At 42.0% G+C, this 19759-nt stretch overlaps 1 protein-coding gene across 1 annotated transcript in view; it reads left to right on the forward strand.

Annotated features, from left to right (window-relative positions):
• The first annotated feature begins 316 nt into the window (after positions 1 to 316).
• Positions 317 to 19759, forward strand: part of plxna2 (plexin A2) — a 205279-nt gene continuing 185836 nt past the window's right edge. The window contains exon 1 of the mRNA XM_077575927.1: positions 317 to 750. The gene's annotated coding sequence lies outside the window, so the exon portion shown is untranslated. The remainder of the gene's footprint in view (positions 751 to 19759) is intronic.

Here is a 19759-nt window from a genome sequence, read left to right on the forward strand (position 1 = left end):
CGGCCCCCTCAAAAATGGCTAATTTCAGCAAATCATTAAAAAGAAATACTGTATACCCTCATACAAGATTGCAAGTCTTATGGTATGGGATATGCCTTAAATGAAGATACTGTACGTTGATTTAATATTTGTTTGGGTTTGGTACAGTAATCGTGGTGCGGGGTGGTAGCCTTCGTGTGCGTACTGGGGAGAGGGGGGGGGGGGGGGGGGTTGAGTCCGTGCCGCCAATGAGCGAGTGTGCGCGCGCACCACCTCACGGTGATGATGGTGGTGACGACGATGATGATGATGGAGCCGCGCGTCGGAGGTAGTCCGACTCAGTGTGGCGCGCCGCTGCTCCGACGATGCCCGCACACCACCTCCCGTCTCACAGCCTCACGTCACGTCACGTTACTTCGCAGGACTTTCCCCACCGAGCACTACTGAAGGAATTTGCACGTTCCGGTCAGCGCGACCTTGTGAATGATCTTTTGAAGTTTGCGTATTTGGTGCGCGCGTGCTTTGCGACCTTTTACCGGCTGTGCCTTGAATGACGGTTGAAACAGGTGGGCGGCAAGCAGCGCACAGAAGGAAGAGGAGGCGAGCATCGGACAAGGCGACACTTTGCTCGCGGTTGGGCGGACGTTTTTAGTCGGTGGATGCGAGTCCTACCGCCGGCATCAGCTCCCGCACTCTGGGCTGGAGGGGCTGGAGGAGGAGGAGGCGGATTTGGGGACGGAGAGGGAAGATCGGAACACTCGGGATGAGGAGGTGAGCTTTCCTCTTTCCGTTCCATGTGGTGTTAAAAAGATGGGGGTGTGGGGGGGCATTCGCTTGCATCCTGCCTGACGTGCACCGTGCACGGCCACTATCTTGTAGCAGCTCCGACATGCATGTGCACCTCTAAGTTGCTGTGCACGCTTGCATAGCAATGAACCCCCCAAGCCTGCTGCAAATTTGAATTTATTTCACAAATAGTGTTGAAGTTGGCAGCGGCCAGCACGCGGCACAATGTCGACGCTCCGATTGGCTTATTGGTGCTCTCGAAGTGATAACAAGATGACATCAGTCTTAAATGAATGGGCACGTTTTTAATTGAAACATTCAACCAACTTTGTCATAGTTGTAATATGGACACCATAAAGTGAACTGAACCCTTCATTTTGTTAACACTTGAAATTAAGATTTCCTTGCAAAAATAATAATAATAATAATAACCTGATAAATTGTTCACTAACAGACCATTATGAGGTTGTTAACATTTTAAGGAGAACCGGCACTCATTTTGTTAGCACCTTACAATAATGATTTATAAAAAGGTTTATAAAGTGGTTAGCTTGCTATCAGAGACAATAAACTAGGAAAATAAGACGTCTTGCTTGCCGAACTGTATCAACGCTCAAGTTGGCCCTATACGATGGTCAGGGCTCATATTGACTGAAGAAAATGTATTCAACAGTGTTGATTACTAAAGTGTGATAGATAAGTTTGAACTTGCCTAAGCTCTAAGATGCTCATTCAAATTTTGTAGCATATCAATATTAGCATGTACTTACTTTACAATCCCGAAGGTTTTTTTTTATGTACCTGTCAATGAAAAAGGGTCAATATAATACTTTTTAAAAAATCCATATAATTACATCTTTTATTAATAATATTTCACAATAATATATTATTTCCCATAAAAAAAAAAGTCACCCTTCAATAATCCTTCTACTACCCCATAGTGACTAATGTTGATGTTTGAAATATGATACTTTACCGTTTTAAAGGTCATGTTTCTGATGTGCACACAACAAGGATAAAGCCCAATTTAGTTTGTGTCATCATCCTGAGCTGGTGACTTTTGACCAGACACATCCACATGGACTTCTTGCCTCATCTGTCCTATTCAGTGGAGGAACCTACAAATCTTCCCGCCGTAACGCCTCCAAAGAAAACAAACCTTGCCTTCCTTTGAAAATTGCAGCACATTTGCATGAAAATAATGTACATCTGCTTGGGCGGATGGCGAGGATATTAATCCTTCTGCCCTTGCAATCAAACCTTAGTCTGTCTTTGTGAAGGAACACTAGTTTTTTTTTTACGCTGTGTTATATAGCCGACACATCACCATCATTATTTTTAATACCCATCTCATGGTGTAGCAGCAGTAGTTTGTGTGTGTGTGTGTATGTGTGGACACAGCAGCCGTTAGGGTGCAAATTGCTGCATTTAAGCGAACAAACCAGCTCGCAGCATTGGTCTGATTATCACAAGCTCATTTGGTTCAAGCTAATTATCATCACTCTTAATAGGAAAATCACACACAGACACAACCTGTTATTGTTTTACACGAGCTCTGCTAATGCTGTAGGTGACATTTCAGGAAGTATCACTTTATTGGCTTCATTCTGCTGAATTCTTTCAAAGTGAAATTGTTGCTGTTCAAGCTCTTGTCCTCGTGGAATCTCATTCTTGAGTTACAGATGGCTGTTTAGGAATCTTACCTTTTCTTTACTTTTTCAAGTCAAACTGCACAAGGGCGACTTAACGGAGAACCTGCGTTTGTTTGGTTGGATGGTTTCCCCCCTTTGTCTGGACTCATTCCTCTGCTGTTCCCCCCCGTCCAACACTGTAATGTAATGGTTAATATAGAAGAAGAAGAAAAATCTGTAAACTCTGGCGTGACTCAGTGAAAGGGAAATAATGGTTGACTTTGGATCTGTTCAGGCAGCACCGTTTCATATTGGATAGCACGCTTGTCTCACAGTTGAGAAGTTCTGGATACGAATCTTGACTTCAGTTCTCCTGTATTGAGTTTACATGTTCGAGTGCAATTTTCATATCAGGGAGGATATTCAGTCTCTTCGTCTTGAAGCGAATGTAACGTAAGTACTTGGCAGCAATCAACAGAGGGCGGAACTAAGTCGAGTCCAACGTGTGTGCTGTAGTAGGACTCAAAACCTGAACAGAAAGAGTGACATTTGATGCGTTCAAATCTAAAAAGCTAACCCTGGCGCTGATTGTTGTAAGTAAAATGGGGGAGGCAGATAACGTTAATGTGATAACCTTGTGAAGTTTTATTTTTACATGTTGATATTGTCATATATATGTGGATCATTTTCTGTTCATTTAAAAAGTGATATCGAAGCGAACTTGTTATGCTCACTGCTAACGACATGTATTTGAACGCTCATCGGTCGTCCTCAACAGTCACGTTGGCTCGAGAGCGCCCCCTGTTAAAGGCCAGCCAATGAACCCCTACGCCAAGTTCAATATCGTTAGTTCATTATGATCATAACATATCACTTTGCTGCCGAGTGAGTCGTCGCTGCTCCTCTGGGTGCCGTGTCAACCCCCAGCAGAAGACCCCCCCCCCACCCCATGCTCTACTACGATCCCCCTTACCACTCCCCCGCCCCCTCAAGGCAGCCAGACTCACTGCTGTGTAGCTTGAGAGATTTTGACAAGTGGCTGCGCATGGAGGCAGAATCCTTGACCTATATCTTAATGAATGAATACTGCCAACGCATTCGTGTCTATGTATTTTGACCCGCACATCCAATTGCAACCCCGCTCTACCCAACTGTCTTTCCCAGCACACGCACATGTACGATAATGGCCCTTTTGTGCTACCACTGACTGACTCACTCTAGCCTCAGATTTAGTTTCTGTCTTTACTTTCTGCTTCAGCCAGTGTACAAATAGTCAGCGGGGTTTGTTTTCATGCAATTGCACTCCCCCCCCCCCTCCTTCACTATGTGGATTTCACCCCGATCCACTGTCCAGCTGTCACAACCAAGCGCTCCATTCCCGCTCTCCCTCGCAGCCTCGCCATGTGCTCGTTTGTCTGAAATCCTTGCCTCGTTAGGCCAGTGTGGCATAAAAAGTGAGGTCTGCATTGTTGGTGGAGTTGATCTCGTGGAATATACAGCAATTAAAGCAAGCCAGGATGTTGTGTCTGGGATTGAATCAGAGGGAGGAAGAACTTATTTCTAGTTTCCTAATAGTCATTTGTTTGATTTTATCATCTTTTTCTACCATTACAAGGGTAAATATAATAAGCAGCACACTCAGGCTTAAAGTGCAGATGTAAAAACTAGAAGGAAAAGAAGCTCCCGTATGACCTACCAAATGTCTTGGACATATTATCTACTCAAAACCAATTGGGTTGCTCATTTGAGTGTGAATAACTTCAGACAGACAGTTTTTTGAGGATGATATCTTCAAGCTTACATCACCCCCAAACAGCCTTTCTTGCAAAAAAAAGCCTGATGAGTGGACAGGCAAATATCTCTCTTCGATGGCGCTAATGACAAACCGACTAAAATCACCGCTGTTGTTGTGATGCTTACCCGCTTGGAGAAATAAAACATTTGGTCCACTTGCTCAGTCCAACAGATGGGAAAATGGATGGTGTAAAAGGAGGTGAAAAGAAAAGGGATAAGGAAGTTATCAGTGGCTTGTTTTCAGCGCCTCCGTTGGGAAGCCCTAACACCTTCGCAGTGCAAATACTGCTCCAAGTTAAATGTTTTGTTAACGCCTTTGGTCGCCCGTGTGAGTAGTGGAGGCGGCATAGGAAGCTTTTATTAAGATTGTAAAGGAGGTGCGTTCATGATATGCTTCCAAAGTTTTACCTAAATTCCATCACAAAATGAGTAACAATTTGTGAGTTTGCACTTCGCAACAAATAATGATTATGTCTTGATGTCAATTCTACCAGACTCTTTTTTCCTGGTCTCTTCCCTCCTCTCACGTCACGTCTCAGATGTAAGTCACTAATGCCCCGGCGCCATCAATAATCAATTAGTTGGTGTCACGGGAGGGAGCGCTTGTTTTGTTTGTGGCAACTTGACAAGAAATGAGCAACAAAAAGAGAAAGGGGAGGGAGAGGCTGAGGGGGGGGGGGGGTGGAATTGGATGCCAAGGGGCAGCTGTCAGGAACAGATGACTGTGTGCCTGTATGTGTTTGTACGTGTGTGTGTGTGTGTATGTGATTTGTGCATGGCTGCGTGCGATTGTGTTCATTTGGATTTAGATTTGTTTGACTGCATGACACATGTGTCTTCTATAGACGTGTGTTGTTTGTTCATATGGAAAGCAACACAATGCTGTTTGGGTCAACACTGACCCCTGTTGATGAGGATGCTCGTACCCACCATTGTTGCTATGGTGACCACCTCAAGGGATGGCGGTGTGCTCAGGTCGGTAGTACATGCCACATTACTACAGATAATTTACTGTATGCTTCATTCAAGTTTTTGCAGAATGCAAATTAAATCATTTTTATTTAATTTTTTTGTGGGAAAAAGTGAGGAAAATTCCATCCATTTCTATAGCACTTTTCTTCATTATGGGTGCGGGTGAGTTTGGCCGAGAGGCATAGTGAGTTGCCATGTACCAATTGTAAATTGTTCTTCTCTTTTCCCTTTCTTCTCTTACTCACCTCTGGTTGAAACTGCTCTACTTTAGTCACTTAATTTCCTTGTTCACATTCTGAATTGTGCAACCTCAATAACATCAGACTTTAGAGGTTCCACCTTATTCATCAGGCTCGAAGCTCTAACTAATTCCTCCCCACTTATGCAAGGGCATGTGTCTTCGCTCAAATATATCATCTCCTTGATAAATTGTTCTGTCCAGTTTAAACTAAGAAAATAGACTTTTTCCAACCATGTTCAAAAGTGTTGCCCCTTTCTCCCATAAAATTGTCTGAATCAAACTTGCTGCTTTCCAAAGGTAAACTCAAGCTCTTTGTACGTCATGTTGATACAATAACACTGTACAGTAGGACTGTTGACTCATTTTAAGTCTAGACCTGAGGTGGTTAATCCCGACCACTTGAATGTGTTGTTGTTTTCCACATGAATGCATTACTTGAGACTACGATTGATGTGATTTTGAATGAACGCACATTCAAAATGCTGAGCTGCCAGCACATCCTTGTGAGACTAGCTTAAGTAGTAGGTAGCACTGAACACGTTCACCTGAGCCCCCATATTCATCAAAGTGATCATCTAAATGTCAAAGATGATCTCTTTTGTTCTCTTGCTCTTGCTTATCTCTATTTTGAACGTCTACTTTGATTTCTGAAATGGTTGATCTTTGTCAAAGCGATGAGCCATGATTTCACCTTGAAGAGTAAAGCTGTTAGCCAAATCTAGCTTATGAGACTAGCTAGACTTAAAAAAATAAAAATAAAGAAGCTAGCTGCGCTATAGCTATCATCTTACGTTTTTCTTTTCATTACGTTTTACAGTTATTCTTCTTTGTCACAGCAAGAAGGAAGGAAGGAAGGAAGGAATGATTTCACATTTAGCAAAAGCTAACCTAACTTTCAGGGATATTTACATATGAAACTATGTTATATAGGTATGATATAATATGTGTCAGTAGAAAATGTATACTACTCCGGAATACCGAATAGGCTACATTTTCCTCTGCTTTGTAGCAATCTCTGTGATGACCAAAATTGTGATTTCAGTGAGATGTACTGAATGAGGCTATTTGTTCCTGCCAGACAAACATTAACAGGGGAAGTAGCTTGTTTTTGTTCCACTGCTCTTTATTTCCCAGTGACCCTTGCTGTTGAAAGCAAAGGCTTGCGTGTGGTTGGTGAAGCAGCAGCGGGAGTTCGCGTAAATGCACTAAAGGACGACAGCGGCGGCGGGAGTTGCGTGCAAAATCATTAACTTACTCTAGTCAGTGCTATGATTTGAGTCTGAACTTCTCACGCTGAACGTAGATCAACAAGCGTCGTCTTTTGCTTGACAATTACACACGTTATGACAGCTCCGGTTCCGTCCCAGTTTAACTCCCTGAATGTGTTTATTGAATAATACTGCTTGGAATTGTTCCCGATGGAGCCGAAAGAAGAACGTGGTGATGACTGCGATATTGAACAACCTTTTGAATTTTGGAATGTTGGCCTTTGTTTGTGTGTAGTAAGAAAAAGCGTCGTTTTCTCCTCCATGTTGTTGTCGTCCTTTTACTGTACCAGTTGGTTTATGTCTGTCTGGTTCACGTCAACAGCTTGTGATGATCACATTGTTGCACTTCTTATGCGCAGACATTAATTTACATTGCTCATTACCTTTGTCAGATGCAGCTTGCACTGCCTTAATGTTTGAAAAACTGAAATGTTCATCTCTGTTCATTTCACCCTGAGGCAGTTGACGTGTACACCAACTCCAATTCAAGGTAAACAACCTCACCTGTCTTTGTATACTAAAGGTGCAGCCTTTCAGAGACAAAGGAAAGCAGTGCAAATAGATTAAAAGAAAATGCCAAATTTGCATGCTAGTCGTAGTGTTATGTTTCTTCCAACCTGGTAGGACTTTGTCTTTAAATTTGGCTGCATTGTGCTGCAAATCCAAATGGTTTCTTAAAATTTAAGCTTGATGAATTTGTCATCAACATAGATTGTAGAAAGTGAGAAAGAAATGACAACATCCACACGTAGCAGAGTGTACAGCAAACCTTAATGTTGTCATCTTTAGTTGACACAAACTCAAAATAGTGACAATGAAAATCTATCTCCTCCATCCTTTGTTGTTTATGTTGCTGGCCTCTTGGTATGTACTGTACATGTGAGTTGTGCTCATGCTGAAACATGGCTTGGGTTTGGTGCATACATCAAGACGGAAGAAGCAAGGAAGTATCTTTTTTTTTTTACTGAGGAAAATGACAAAATTAGTAACACACAGTGACTTGGACAAGTAATTCTAATCTGAATGCCAATCTGGACCCAGTAATATGTTTGCTCGTTGCAAAAAAACCTGGCCATATTAGAGTAACCCGCTACAGGCATAATGAATGACAATGTGCTGAAATCCAGCATTAAAGCACAAGAGGAAAAAGGGTGGTCTGGGAATGCAACACTGAGTCAGACAGGAAGTGGAGAGGAAACTGGAAGGGAACATGAAGGTACAGCGGCTCTCACAGTCATGTGGCGGAAACTTGGTCAAAACACTACTTGGCTTTAAAAGAAAGCTGGAACATGACCGATCCCAATTGGACTTGACGAATACATGCGCTAAATTCCATTTGAGTCCATTTGTATTAGCATAACAAAAACAGATGGCGAGTTGTGTGTTAGTCACTTACACAACTTCACAATGTAGCACGCTCTAGGAAAAGCACGTTTGTCCAGTAGATAAATAAAGGTGGACATCGGACTTGACTGTTGGTCTGTTTCCAAAGTCCAAGCTATAACTTTATTTGCATGATGGTTTCTGTTGTCTAAACTGAAGAGAATGAAATCAAGGGTTTGTAAACTGTGCTTTTTATGTGTTATTTTGTGATTATGTGACATCTGAAAACTGAAACACAAACAGCTTGAGATAACATTACAGGTCATATAGGGATACAAACTTTGTGACAGGTTTTGTTAACTGAATATTTTTATTTATTTTCTTTATTTTTATTTTTTTACTGGCGCTACAGTGATAGTTATGGCTGTGTTTTCAATTAGCCTCAGACAAATAGTTTTCAGTGTCCATTTAGATTGTTGTTGTTGACAGTACATAGAGGGTAGTGAATTTTCTGCTATGTGTATGACAAGTCATCATAAAGAGGATCCAGTTGGCCTAAGCATGATTTTCAGCAGCAGCAATACACAAAGTAAATAACATCGTTCCAAGGACATACACTTGTGGATCTCCATTAATTAGCTTTTGGGTGCATGAATCTTTAATTGTTAATGACATTTTTCCGCTTTAATTTTTTCATTCTTATTGCAGTTTTTGGGGTCTGGTGTGAACAATAGCAGATGAACCAAAATCATTCGATACGGTTCCTAATAAAGTTGTTGTTGAAGCAATTGGTTACCTTGTATTGTTTGCATGTCATCTAATAGCATTACTTGGATATCATCGAGCAAACATGTTTTATTAATTGGTTCTGTTTTACTCTCAAAACTGTAAAACTTGTTCTCATTTTCACCCTTGTAGCCAGTAAAAAAAATAAATACAAAATGGAGAAACGGATCAATTTTACGAACCCGATGCAATGGTCAGGCTGCCAAAAAAGTCATTTGTTTGTTTAAAGTCATACAATACTTGTGTGTTTGTTGAGGTGTGATATAGAGGGGTAAGTAAACTCTCTAGCTGAGGCCCACCCAAAGTGAAACAGCCTCCAAGTGTCCCAATTAGCCCACTTCAGCATGTTTGTGTGCCCCAGCTGCTCCTGTTTGTGTTGCTGATAAAATGCTGAATGGGACCTTTTTTTTCCCCCGTACATTTTCTCGAGGGTAGCAAACAGTTGATTTTTATCATTTTCCTCCTTCCTGTTATTGCACTTTTTTTTCTGCTGGAGTAAGATTATATGTTTGCATGCTGCTGCTGATCTTGTTTTAAATGGAGCAGCGGGGCTGTTTTGTTTGGCTCAGTGAGCGAATATGCACTGTGTTTTTACCCCCTACCGCCAAAAAGTTGCCCAAATGTAGGGCAACAATTGAGCCGGCCAATGTCATGTTTATGCTGACTGTTCATCATTTCCTCCGCCGCAGCGCACTTATCATCAAAAGGTTGCAGTTACATTGCTCACTTGAATGGAGAGGTGGCTCATTTTACGACTGGCAGGATGATCGTTTTTAAAGCCCTGCTTCATCATCATCGTCATCGCAGTCCGAGTGTGCGGTCTCGCTGGGAAAAAAAAGTTATTACAACAAGCCTTCACATCGCAATCCCGATTGCCTGGTTTTGCCATCTTTCCATACTGGCCGAGCCGAGCATGGCAATTTTCTTTCATTTATTGTTACATGCTGTTTTTTTTCTCCCCCCAACTTGCCTCTCTGCTGTTATTTTTTATTTTTTGGGCGGTTATATTTCTGGCTCTCTCCACTCGCACTGTGGGATCTCATCCCAGCACGCTTTGCTTCCCTTAACAATTAAACAGATGCTAATTTTAATCATCTTACTAGCAGAGATTAGTCTTTGATCAAATTTAACACCCAAAAGAGGAGTAAGGGGAAGATAGAGCCAGATAGTGATACTGATGACTTTGTTAGGATGGACATAATAATTGATTAATTAATTGATTAGGAATTTTGTCAATTTTCTGTAATTGTTGATTAATTCTGTCATGAAACAATTGAGGGTTCTTCTTGGTTGCAACTAGCGGAGGTGCTGTTAATTCCATCCCAACTTGTTTGCGTTATCAAGACAAACATGGCGTCACCTATGGGAAGTGGAGCTTACTGTATATCTAAGGAGACCCACTTTTGCACAGCTGCACTGAACAGCATGAATGTAATCGTATTTAATGTTACTTGCCCCAATCGATAAAGTAGTTAGTTCATCTCCTGCATTTCTCCCAGCCAGCATAGTTTCTTTCAAACTGGAGCCCGTGCTGAGCAATTCCAACAGAGACTGCTGACATTTTCCTTCCCCCAGAGCCGCTTATTATGTGTGCAATTATGCCAGTGACAAGGTTTCTAGAAGTCTCTCTTCAAGGTCCACTAGATCAAGATGTAGCACCAGAAGAATGCCTGGAGACAGTCGCATGAAGCTCTCCGACGTCAGGTCTAAAGAATATGGATGGTCGTGTTATGTCTGCGAAGCGGGCAGCGGAGCGACCCCGGAGCTGCTGGCCTGTGAAAATGAAAGTAGAGCTCTTATTCGGAGACCTTCTGATGTAGTTGACAGACGATAGTTGCTGCAGAGGGTAGCAGTAAAGCATCAGGCTGGACTTTGTCAGAACAGAATTAGACTGGACAAAACAAGGCTGACTGAGCTGGCTCATAGTTAAGTGGTTAAGTCGATGTCTCATTGAAATCTGTGCTGAGTTGTAAATGTGTGCGCCTTCCAGGCCTGTTCTGTGTGAGGCCGAACAGGATGGAGTTCTGGCCAGGACATGGTGGAAAATCAGAATTGGCTGGTTTCCTGTGAGCCCAAGTCCTGAGAGTGAGGCGGGCATGCTGCCATCACCGTTGTTCTTTTATAATAATAATTAAAAACAACAACAGTCTTACACTGAAATATTGTAATTGACAAAAGTAAAGAAACAGTTGTCCACTGACTCATTTATTAATAAATACATGTGGTCACGTCACATACTTTGTAAATGAATGCTAAACATGCTAAATGCTAACATACAACTCAAAGAGTTTGCCTAAGCACACACAACCGAACAACAACCATAGCACAGACAACAGTGCTAACACAACATAAGAGATATGCTGGCGGGCCCACCAATATTATTAATTGATAAAGGCTGTGAATCAGGGTTGCCATGGCAACAACAGTGAGCGTGTTCTCTAAAAGTATGTACTGTCAGGAGGCATCTAAATGATTTGGACCGCCCCAGTGAGTATCAAACCTAGTTAAAATACTTCAGACTTATAAAAAACTAATTACATCACGAAGAATAAATATTAACATTCTGCATAATAATAAGGCAATATCCTGCCTGGCTGGTCTGCTATTACTTTCCAGCACTTAAATTGGTGATATGAGGTCACATCTGGGAGTCGTTGACCCTTGTGTCCATGAAAACGAAGATGGCTGAAGATTGGTTCGAAAAACTGGATTGTTTTTACTTGTTTCAAATGCGCTGCTTGGCCCGCTTGTGCTTGCTGGCCAGATTTGCTCTTATTATGGGTAAGTGCCCACTTTCCTCACCACATGCTGTTAATGCGACTCATCCGAAGCTAGATTGGGCTAAGTAAGTAGCCGCAGACTCGATTTTGCGGCGCTTTATCACCCCTGATGAAATTAGAGGAATGTGTACTTGGCTGAGTCGAGAAGAAGAACAGACAAGCCCAAGTACAAGCCTCTGGTTCTCTCACCCGTGGGCACTCGGTCTTGGAACAAAATGTGTTTCCTGTTTCCTGTTATTTCATTTCATAACAAACAATACACTCGATTAACACAAATGTCCTCTATTATTGTTGCCCACTTGAGGTGACGGCAATATTAAGGATTGGGCCACATTCGTAGATGTTTCTACCCTTCCTGCTGTGAACGCACAAGCGATTATGCTTTTCTTAAAACCGCCTGGCTTTCGTCAGACTCTCAGACTTAAAGTGGTGTTGCAAGAAGACAGCTTGATAGCACCCTAGTGCTGTCTTGGAGTTCGGGAGAGAGGGTCGAGTGGGATGCTTCGCTCGATTCCTCCTGACGCCAAAATCACAAGTACGATGAGACTGATATGTTTGTCAGGAGCTACTGGTTGAGCTTTGACCCATAGGCTTTAAAAAAAGAAAGAAAGGCAAGACCACAGAAAACTCCAGACATGACTTGTTTAAAGAAGTGGCTTGGATGTTTGGCCCTGCAGCAGCAGGCTGAGGCTTCGCTGCCCCTTCCAATGGTCTGGACTGGAGGCTAATGAGCTTGATGGCTAACATTTCCAAAGGCAGTAAATGTTTTTTGCTAGCAACCAGTCAGGGTCCACCCCAGCTGGGATTGGCCCCAGTTTACACTTAACCCTGATAAGGATAAGCAATACAGAAAATGGATGAATGAATGGACCGTATTTAAGTTTATAAAATTAAATGTTGTATGCTTTTTCACAATTAATTAGTTTTTTTACTGTAGCCATTTAGGCAAGCTAGGCAAAAAAAGTGATATCAAAAGTAGTGTGATCCATTTCTTCGTGAACTGAAACGTAAACTATCTCACTTTTTGTTGAGCGTCAAGTTTCTTCTCTCTGTGTCACTTCCGCGGACACTGCTTGCAATTGGCAATCAGAGGAGGTTGGAGGATATTGACATTACAGGCACCCCGTCGTGCTGTTAATTGAAATGATGGCTAATTGACTTTAGCATGGATCACGCTGAAGCCTGCCCGGAGAGTGTTTGCGCCGATGTGCCCGTATTACATCACTTCACAGTTACATCACAGCGGGTAACACCCGCCCCCTCATCTGGGGCCTTTTTTATGGGCTTAGTGGAAGAATTGGTTTCCCTGCTGCGTTTCCAGTGGTCGAGCTGTGCATGATCAGAACTGAAACGAAAGAGTAGTGGGAGAAAATGAAGGGATTATTTTGACTGACAGGTCCCCCTGGCATGATCCCCCGTCATCTTCCTCCTAAAGCCACCACCAGGAACTGTTACATAACACATACTAGCTCTGACTGCATTAAATGGGGTACACAAATAATGAAAACCAGGCCAAATTGTGATCAAAGTCAGCAAAGGCCACATTCTCAAAAGTCTGAAAGATTATCTTGTGATGTGTGGTGTCATAAGAGTCATTTTTCCTTCCTGATATGCTGAGAAAACGGTCAGGGCTGGAAATCGTAAATATTAAACCACTGACTACGTGATCGTGAACTGAAATGGAACGATACAAGCGTTACAAAGCAACCTCAAGGGGGCACTGTTGCCTGCAGACATAAATACAGGAGCAATCTTTTGTGTTGAGTGTTTGTACGACGTCTTGTGTTTTTTTTTTTATGTGTCTCACATATGCGTGGGCCAATGTTAGCTTTGGATGCTATGATAACCGTGAGCATCACAGTATTAAAACTACACCTCTAAAATGACTCAAAATATAAATACAGTAATTTCTGGACTATAAGGCACACCTGACTATAAGACGCCCTAGCTAAATTTGGGGAATACTCGAGTTTGTTACACATACAAGCCGCACCGGACTGGAAGCCTCAGGTGTTTTAATGTTACCGCAACGGTGGTTCTTCCCGCTACTTTCTTTTCCAAATTGTCTCGCTCTCATTCTGTCTCTCCTACTGTATTTGGGCTCACTTGATTTGTTTTGCTCTGCCTGACGCCCTTACGCTTCCTTTATAGTGCGCCCCCTTATGATCTGATGGATAAGCCGCACCTTTGTATTAGCCGCAGAGTCGAATACAAGTGAAAAAAGTAGCGGGTTATAGTCCAGAAATGACCGTGTATATCTATCAGGGGTTAAAGTGCTCCGTCGAAGGGACGGATTCTCGTCATTTTGAAAATGAGACAGGGGTGCACCCCATAAACAAGTCCTTATGGGGACTGCACGTTTGTTGTTTAAGATCCCATCACCACCCATAACTGGGTGAAGTCTTAAATTTCATGTTGTGTGTACCTTCTCCGTGGAGAAGCAGCAAGCCTTATTAGGAAAAGTTGGCGGAACTGTCTGTCCCTAGAGTGCAGGGTGGCATTGCGGACGAGAGTCGAGTCCTCCACACACTACGCGGCCAATTTGAATGTAGGAGGGGAAAGAAGATGTTTTAGTCACTATTCACTGTTTGGAACTTACTCACTAAAGAAAAGGAAAAAGTTAATATATGTGTATATATATATATATATATATATAGTTTGTGTGAGAAGACTAGCGGTGCCAGCAGAGATACATTTTGCATTGTGTGTACTATGTTGTGTTGGTTATCTAGACCACACAATAATGGAACAAAAAGAAAACATGGGAAGATTTTCCTCATCATCGGAGCGATGGCTGGCATTTTAAAAATGTGAAAAATCGGTACAGGTTGTCATGTTATCTATACTGTATACATGTGCTTGACTATACATGCATTGACCAAAAATAGTACTGCATACTCTTTGATGTCCCTGCCAACATGACCCTTGCACCCTTGCCAACACACACCCCTCTACTGGCCGGAGAATGCATTCCAGGCTGTGTAAATTTGCCCCAGTTAACAGCTAACACGCCATGCTGGCTTTTGGGAGTTGCTGCTGCTGCTCAAACAGCTTGTTAGAATGACTGCATGGCTTCCTTCCTTCCTTCCTTCCCTCCTTCCGTCCTTCCTTCCTGTCTCTCCTCACACCCCAGCTATTACACTCAAAGCAGGAGGACTGCATTGTTTCGTTCCGAGCTCTCACTTTCACAGGATATCATTCACTGTTTCTGACCTTCAATCTCCTGGTTGTGGTTTGTGGCTCCCCTCATCATCCTCAGGCTCTCCTACCATCTTATCCGCTGCCTCGCAAACAAGCAGCAGTCTCCGTTTCACAAGCCAGTGCAGTTTCAATATCTTTTTAAATCCTGTTAAAGGGAAAATTGACTTTTTGACTGCTTTCGTACAAATAGTTCGTGCTCCGGAGTCCCTGCCCACCCATCACGTGTGAGACTATGCGTCCAAGAAAATCTTTTGTTAGCTGCCTATATCTGAAAATGTGTCTGTGAGTGATTTTTTTCCCCCTCTAAGTTGTGACTTTATAGTTTGTTAAGTGTATGCTGCATTCATCATAAGCACGAATCTGCACAGTGTAACTTGTTGGCTTGGTGATGAAGTGCTTACTCAATGAATTAGAATAAAATGGATGCTTCTATTGTATTTATGTGTGCTCCGTTACCCTTTTCACCCCTCCTGTCATATTCAACAGAAAAAATTGTTTTATGTCACATTTTGGGTAAAACAACAAATTCAACACAATTTTGCTTTTCATTGGGCAATGACTGAATATTCCAGTCCTACATAGCAAAGGTCAAAGTCAAAGTCAAACATTTGTTTAGAATAGCACAGCTGCAGTCAGATAACGCCTCGGTCGGGGAGCGTGCGTCGATAAAGAAAGCAAATACAACAGACCCAAAATTCACAAACATCAAGTTTGAATGCTGACACACTAGTGCAGGTCTTGTTGTGCGTCATGTTGGTTTATGCCGTTTGGAACGTTTTAGCTCATTCTTTGTGTCTGAATAGCGACATGGACATTGGCATGTGAGAGCATCAAAGCCACTAAATGTAAGCCATTTATTTATGTACTTATTTATTTATTTGTTTGTTTTTCCACTATGGTCCACACCTGTTGTTCACCTTGACCCGTACATCACACCCAAGTCACCAGGCTGTATTTAGCACCTGCTACCTAGAGCTTCATTTTCCAAATCCATTTGGTGTGCTTCAGTGACACGCAGAAGTGCCGCAAGATTGATAGTTAGATATGAATACATTGAAATAAGAGATCAGCAATTTCAGAATTGCATATCAAAGTGTGTATTTACTTAACCACTATTCTTTCATATGACATACTGCATGTCAAATTCTATACCTTTGCGGTACATACGCCAATAAAGGATATTTCAGATGGTTTGTTTTCTATTTCTATTTCAACTACTATTCAAATGTAAACAATTCCAGTAATCCTCAAGCTGAACTTGTGGCGAATGTAAAACCTGTGAAATCCATTTGCTTGTCATGTTTGGTTCACAATTGATTGTATTTGCTTGGAGACATTTCATGTGCATCTTTACATTATTGCCTTGCCAGCCTCGCCTCGCCTCAGCAGGATTCCTGTTTTACAAACGCCTTTGCTTGAGTGTACTGTTAATAATATATAGTGACACCCCACATCCCCTGAACACTAACATATACACACTCCGCAGCACCTCATTTATGACTTTTGTTATGCGGAGCCTTTATCCAAGCTTCTCTTTTAAAATAAGACATTTATTAAATTGCATTTGCCACTACGTTTACAAGACAACACATTTTCTCATCACGTTAGAATATATATATATATTTTTTTTTCTCATTAACTTGAAATGTCTTGGATGCAAGGCTCTGATGGAATGTTGACCAAAAGTGGGTCAAGGGGCCAAAGGAAAAATGTTTAGATTCTCATTGGGACCAGATATAGATTTGGTTTTCACTCCATTTGGATGTGTATCAATGTTTGCCACCATTTAAAGTGCTTTCAGGAAAACCATGCAGCTATTTTGAAAAAAACGTGTTAACTGAAATAATGACACCACTTTGTATTTGTTTATTAGTTAGCAAAAGCCACGATACTTCACAGATTTTCAATTATGCATTTTATAGTCAGGATCACAGGTGAGCAGGCGAGGTACACCTTGAACCCGTCACCCACAGGGAACATATTTGTTTTTTGCCCACTTTACTCTAGTGTATTATTTCACTTTATTGTCTACCAAAACAGTTTTAGGCTGCACTTACAGTAAGGCCATTTCTTCCGTACTGTACTGAACTCGCATTACTCTAACCAAACCGTGCCCGGGCCATGTTGCCTCCGAAATATAGGTCATCACTGTCATGTTTGGGGCTCTGGTTTTGGTTGTGTGTCTCCATTGGTCTTGAGTGTGGTCCTGCCCTTCCTCGTGTTGACCAATCCGGGCCCTCAGCCACTTGTGTCTTGCCCCAGGTGTGTCTTGTTGTCTCGTTAGTGTGTGTGTATTTAGTTCCCTGGTTTTGGTCAGTCCTTGTGGGATCATTGTCGCTGTCACCTCTGGTGGTCTGTTTGTTACTTTGATTTTGGATCTTTTCAGATCTTTGTTTATTTAAAGCTAACCAGTACCCCTGTTAGTGTTTTTGTAAAATAAATTATGTTCAGTATAACCTGCATTCCTGCCGTGGTTCTCCTGCCTCCCTGCATTTGGGTCCTCCACTCCATACTCATGACAGAGTCAAACTGTGACAGAATGATCCCACCAGGACTGACCAAAACCAGGGAACTAAATACACACACACTAACGAGACAACAAGACACACCTGGGGCAAGACACAAGTGGCTGAGGGCATGGATTGGTCAACACGAGGAAGGGCAGGACCACACTCAAGACCAATGGCGACACACAACCAAAACCAGAGCCCCAAACATGACAATCACGTTGATTCACGCAAGAAGAAGACATCATTGGACTAACGTGAGCCCTTTGCTGCTGCCATCTCTTTGCTAGGGACGCTCTGCTTGTATGGTCAACAGTTCAGGTTGCGCGCTATATACATCGCACGTACATATATGACGTCATGGTTACGTTTCGCGCGGCGACCACTCGCCGCGGGTCTGCGCATTTACGGCCAACCGTACCGTTCTCTGGCCCACCTCTTCCAATCGTGCTAAACTTGGGATCCGAACCGTACTCAGGCGCGGAACGATTACGCTCACTCTACCGCATTTTAGCAGCAAACGTGCTTGGGCACGGTACAATGGCCCTCGACTGAGTGCGCCCTTAGTTTGGTTTTGAATGTACTGATTTAAATGCTTATCAACATCAATTTTGTTGATATAGCTTTTTTTTTTTTTTTTTTTTTCTGGAGAGCTCAGTATTGTTCATTCGGTAATTTTACCGATTTGACGTGTCATCATCATTGCTCTCTCTCTTTTTTTTTTAAATTAAGAAAAAAAAAATATTGTTGATATAGCAAAATGACAGTTCTAAATACACGCTTGATTCTCTTGTTTGAAAAATGACACACTTGTGGCTGCATTTGGGAAACAAATCCAGTCCCTCACTGCAGTTGAGTCACATGCTGTACACACAACTTGACTTTGAAAGCAAGGTTCTTTTAGCAGGGATGTGATTTTTCCGCTAATTCGCGGAATTCCGCTTATTTTATCCCCCCCCCCCCAAAAAAAAAAATCGTTTTTTTTTTTTTTTTTTTTTTTTAGTAGTTCATTGTGTATGCACATGACTCCGACAGATAACATATTCTGCTATAACAAAGACATTTGTGGTATGCTCTAATATGAGTTACTTTTCATTTGGTCATGATACAATTATTTGTTCATGAAATTTGAACTCTTCAACATTATTTATGTGTTAACTTAGTAATCACATTAGTTAGATATGATGATATTCTCAGTGATAGTTTTTAAAAGCAAAGGCAGTCCAATGTTTTTGAATGTGACTGATTTTGAGTTGACTAAAACTGCCATTTTATATGGGATAGTTCAATATACATTGAAAATTTATGCTGTTGTTTTGTCTATTTCTTTGTCATGTGAGTGCATTGAAAGTACTTAAAAACACGGAAAACCCATGAGCTCCGGGGGGCTTCGCTAGCTAGCCTAGCTGGGTGCCAGCGGCCCCCAGACCCCCGGCTAAATTTTCAGATAATTTCACTTTGGTCAAATCACATCCCTGTTTTAGTATCGACTCTTGAGCATGATTCGATGCCCTCCAGCTTGTTGATATTCTGGCAACAATCGAAGACGTTTGTTTTTGTTGTTTGTGGTAGCGTGATGTCCAAGTGAGACCGTTTAGTGACATCCCAATCAGTTTTTTCTCCGCATCTGCCGAGGATTGCCTCTCCTCTGGCTGAAGTCTTTTTACTATTTAGATTTATGGAAAATGTCCTCAAGAGTGAACATGTCTGTCTGTTTTACTTGGATCAGGAGATGACACCTCCCCGGATACAGACTCCTGTGTAATATACATTTTTATTTGTGTCAGTAGGGAAAATAATGCGTACAATATGTATCCTTCCCTCACTCCGTGGTTTGTATGCACACTTTATATTTCTACGCTTGTCGGAGATCATGACAGATAATTATTTTTTTTGGTTGTAGGGCGGGCAAAAGTCATTAGAGTGACAATGATGTCATAAGCTCCCTTGGTGTGTGTCATCTTTTACACATAATGCAGTGGTTGTTTGCTTGAAGCTCTGCATTGGGGGGAGGGGGGGGGGGGGTGATACAATGTGATACATTCACATGCCCTTGATGATCTGTGCTGCCTAGAGTCAATTATCCCTCCATCACCATGACATGCTCCTTGTTTCTCAAAACATGGCTTCATTTTAATGATATGTCAGACAATGTTAAGGGTCACTAATGAAACACTGACTGCAAAGTGCACTTAAGGGTGCACTTAATCGGGTACAAGTGAACATTATTTGTCACAAATTATAAAATTGCTGCTGTTTTAATGCAAAGTCAATGTACAGAGCAAAGTTCTGAGGCCACCGTTGGATCTGCTGTGCCATTGTGACTTTTTTATTATAATTTAAAGCTAGAAAATAGAGAGGCAACAAGGCCCGCCAAGGCCAAACCATTTGAAAAAAAAGGCAAACAATTTTTTGGGGTATGTAGAGGACAGTGTCAAATGTCATTTTTTTAAAATTCTGGATATGATTCCGTTAACAGCATAATAGTTAC

Source organism: Vanacampus margaritifer, chromosome 1 (genome assembly GCF_051991255.1).
Source record: "Vanacampus margaritifer isolate UIUO_Vmar chromosome 1, RoL_Vmar_1.0, whole genome shotgun sequence".
Classification (NCBI taxonomy): Eukaryota; Metazoa; Chordata; class Actinopteri; order Syngnathiformes; family Syngnathidae; genus Vanacampus; species Vanacampus margaritifer.